This window comes from Cynoglossus semilaevis, chromosome 2 (genome assembly GCF_000523025.1).
Source record: "Cynoglossus semilaevis isolate Cse_v1.0 chromosome 2, Cse_v1.0, whole genome shotgun sequence".
Taxonomy (NCBI): Eukaryota; Metazoa; Chordata; class Actinopteri; order Pleuronectiformes; family Cynoglossidae; genus Cynoglossus; species Cynoglossus semilaevis.
In genome coordinates this window covers 11,419,161-11,423,605 of record NC_024308.1, presented here as the reverse complement: position 1 = coordinate 11,423,605, position 4,445 = coordinate 11,419,161, and the positions used below count along the sequence as shown (strand labels likewise).

General features: G+C 46.8%; 1 protein-coding gene across 1 annotated transcript in view; it reads right to left on the bottom strand.

Annotated features, from left to right (window-relative positions):
* nfia (nuclear factor I/A) overlaps nt 1-4,445 on the bottom strand; it is a 67,518-nt gene that overhangs the window by 30,625 nt on the left and 32,448 nt on the right. The window lies entirely within an intron of this gene.

The window sequence follows — 4,445 nt, the reverse complement described above, 5'->3', positions numbered from 1 at the left end:
CCCCCCCCCCTTTCCCCCCCCCCCAGTGTTCCCCCCGCCCCCCCCCCCACCTCCTCCCCACCCCCTCGGGTGCTGTCTTCTGGTCTGAACTTGGTCGTCATTGTTCCTTGTCAGCTTTACTCTATGATAAGACCAGAAAAACCAGAAGTGGACACCAGGAGTCACAGAGATCTGAGGAACCAAACTACCAACTGTCCTCGACTGAAGGTATCTCCTCACCTCATCCATCCACAAGGGAGATGGAACCAGTCATGGGCCAGGGCAAGAACTCAAGGTTACCCTGGACAGTTACCCTGTCTAACAACCTGAACAACAACCTCAACACGTCCTAGAAGAACATCAGATCTCAGGGATTTAAACCCACAAACTGCTGAGTCTTCTCCACTGTTGGGCTCCTTACCAGACTTGAACGTTGCAGTATCATAATCACAGTTAGAACCCACAGGGTCAGAGGAGGGGGTCAGAGGGCACGACCTGTGTGGCCTGGACTTCAACCACAGGTTAATGAGTCAGAGGGAATTAAATGTTAGTCTCAGGTTGTGTGTGGTTCTAAAGTCCAATAAGACATTCTTTAAAATTCTCTGCAGGTTCTGTCTGAAGGATGTGTTTTTGTTTTTTTTGTCATGACCAAAACTGATGTGAAGCGTACGTTAGTAAAGTACGTCTGTTTCTTTTTCCACCGCTCGTCTTTCCAGAGGAAGCAGACAGGCCTCACAGGGAGGAGAGGGCGGGTGGGATAAGGTTGAAGAGAGGGGGGGTCTCGGAGAAGAAGGGGAGGGGGCGCTGTGGGCGATGGGATTGGTGGTGGGGGGAGGGGGAGCGTGTAATGTTGAAGCAGCGGTGGGCTGATCTCCTGTGATCTCCTTCCTGTGTGGCTGTCAGGGCCTGTGGCGGAGGCTTACATCTTCCCCCGGCTTTGCCCCTCCTGCCCTCCAAAAAAACTACCCCCACCTTACATCCCACCCCCGCACAGGACTTAATGTTCCTCCCCTTTGACCCTCCCCACCCTGCTTCGTTATGCCCCAGAGGACTGTTGCTGCTGCGGCTGCTTAGGGTAGACTGGAGGAATGAAGGAAAGGAGAGAAGGAAGAGGAAACAAGCCTGGGAGCAACAGTCAGTCAGTCAGTCAGTCAGTCAGTCAGTCAGTCAGTACAGACCACAGGACGATCAGTTTCCACGTCGCCCAAACAAAGATGGTATTATATTTGTTCTCCTCCCCTCCTCCCCCTCCCTGCTCTCCTCCAACAAGTATGTGAGATAAGTACAGTAGAAAAATGTGTGTGTGTGTGTGTGACTGTACTGGTGTGACTGTTTACTGAGGACACTGAGAATATTAAAGGGTCGAGGTCTCACAGTGAACAGTGGTTCAGTGGGTTTATTGATCTGTGCTGATATTTTATGGTAGTTTATTTGAGTGTTTATGTCAATGGTTCTACGATGGTACGGACCATATGAAGTTCCCACGGTTGGAAAAGTGAGAGCAAACAAAAGAACAATCTGATATGTCACAGTGGAACTAATGCTGGTTCAGTTTGGACAAGTGAGGAACAGCAGTACTAGGTTGACAGGACTGGTACAAATTCTCAAAACATCACCTGAACATGAACGACTACAACACCAGCACACACACACACACACACACACACACACACACACACACACACACCACAGGATGAAGGTAAAATGAGGCTACAGCACAGTAGGTGTGGGTTCAGTTCAGGTGGTACAGTATGTAGGTCAGTCAGTCAGACCTGGTCCCACACTGACCTCAGCTCCCAGCATGCTTCTGTTCATTCAATAACTCTATTTCCCTCCAGGGCACCAATCTGTGTGTGTGAGGGATTACCCACATATGAACCACAAAGGACACCGATTGGCTCAATCGCAGGCACACAATCCTGCTTCTACACTGAACACCAGCTGGACCAGGACTGGACCAGGACTGGACCACAACAGAGTCTCAAAACTATGGCTGGGACTTGAACACAATCAGTTCAATTATTTGATTACAGAAAAATAAAGTTTTTAATCTAACCTTTCTCACTTCTCTAATTTTGCCCCATTAATAAGACTGACGCATACACTGCAGACTGTAGGTGGCGATAGTGCACTCAAAGCTCTTCTACAACAAAGAGGAAACAGATGAAAACAAATATCTTTGTTTCTTAAACTTCACCTTCCTGTCATTTTATTGAGTCGCTCCTTTGATTTGAAAACTTTTTCTCACTGTGTCAATTAATTATTTTTATAAATCAGGTTCGTTCTCTGATCAAATCTTGATAAAAACCTCGAGTTTTTCTCTTGTCATCGTCGTTGTCTTTTCTTATTTTTAACTAAGTAGCTGAATTACAGCCTTTATTAAAGCCATTCACATGCCCCCCCCCAGCCCCCCTCGCGTACATAAGTTTTACGGCCCTGGGACTCACCTTGGTGCTGGTTCTCACGCTGTGACCGTCACACTGGTTTTATTTTGGTCAAAGAGCCGCGGGCCGTGTTTACATCATCACCTGTTCCACCGTGTCGTCGTTAACTTATTCACTTCTCACACAGTGTGAATGGACGCAGACTGTTCCTTCAATTAATTACTTTGCTGAGTCGAGGTGGGGGGTGGGAGGGGGTGGCGATGTTGAGGGTGTACGAGCAGAGAGAGAAAAAACAGATATAAAAAAGAACGTGGCCTGGGAGGCGGGTGTGTGGGTCTGGCCCACTGACTCCGGCCCGATTGTGGTGCTGGGAAACGACGGCACAAAAGAAACAGGAGGAGTCCACTTAATCCTGGCAGGGGGGAAGTCACTCTGGAGCAGGGAACACCGGTGCGCTCATTTATCTGCTCCGGCGTTTCATTTGGACGCCGCTAACTGCCGCTGGGCCTTTTGTCTTACTAATCCTGGCAATCAAACGTGTGTGCAGGGCCGGAGCCGGCTTTTAGGAGGGTTATTACTCTGAATGCTGGATTTTTATGGAGAAATCAAATGCCTGGCCACCTGGTGTAACCTTTTATCACACCGCAATACCGCACACAAAAGAGACCAAACGCTCAGAGAGGATGAGGGGTGGGGGGGGTGGCTAATATTTGTTCAAGGGACAGTTAAACAAACTGCTGAAAGAAGACAGCGACTTTACAGAACTACTGTTTCCCCGTAATACTAGGGGGGGACAATACGCTGACATATCCATACACTGAAATACTGCGACAACTTTTATTTCTCCATGACGTATCAATCTCCTCCATCAGTGTATTGATTTTTTTATCACCAATTCTCAGTCAAATATTCCTGGTGTTGGTTCATTTTCTTTTTCTTTTCTTTCTCCTCTAGTGATTCCAAATGTAGATCCCTCTGTTCCAATGTTAGTAACCTGATGTTCAGATGGAACAGCAGCAGAGTCTTTACTATGATGACACTTTGACTGCAGTTGGTAGAACATGACGGCTTCTGAAGACCCCCTGTCCCCCCACCCCCATAGGCTGAAATACTAGATAATTAGCATCCAGAGTTGATCAGTTTGGACGAGTCTAACAACATGACCCACAGACAGACACTGACTGGACAATGACAAGGAGAGAGCAGCATGGTCTGGACAGAGAAAGAAAAAATCATGTTGGTTTCTGGTAGTTTCGATAAAAAGTCGAGGAAAAGAGAGAGGGTGAGGGGGGGACGGGGCGGAGGGGGGCAGAGAAGGGGAGAGAGGGAGCACCTCCTCAGAGTACTTCCTGGTGTACAGCACGGCTCCCCTGTTCACTGTGGCTGGGGGCTGTGCTCACATGAAGCACAGAGGCCCCTTAATGCATCAGTGGTGGGGGAGAAGCAGGGAGGTTAGGGGAGGGCACGCCTCTCGAGGACAGATGTTTTTCTTTTTTCCCTCCCCCCTCAGTCTTTACTGTAAACACTGGAGCAGCTCATTTATTTGTTTTCACTTTCTACAACGACGGAGACTGGGGGAGAACTGGACCGTCCTGGAGGGGGCTGCTGGTGACGGACCACCAGGTCTGATGATGACACACATGTATCGTTAGTTAACCAGGTAATTAGCTAACACACCAACTGTTTTAAAATTTAAATAATGAATCATTAACAATTAAAAATATATTAAAAGAACAAAAATGCCTACAATTTGTCAGTAGTATCAGCTTAAAGAGGCAAAATATTTTATTTAAGGATTAACCAGTATACTAAAAAAGCTAAATTAGCAACAGTTAGCATACTCAAACTGACACAAATAGTGAAACGAAATAGTGAATGAGCAAATAAAATAATTCATTAATAAAGATCGCCATAAATTAACAACAAAATAAATCAGGGGCCATTAACAGTCCGTGAGCCACACTTTGAACACTTCCTTCTGAAAGTTTTAGCATAAACAAAAGTCACTGATGAAAGTCTTCTAACTGATGGATGATGAACTTTCCAGAGTGTGTGACTTTGGTCTAGACTATAAATATCGCA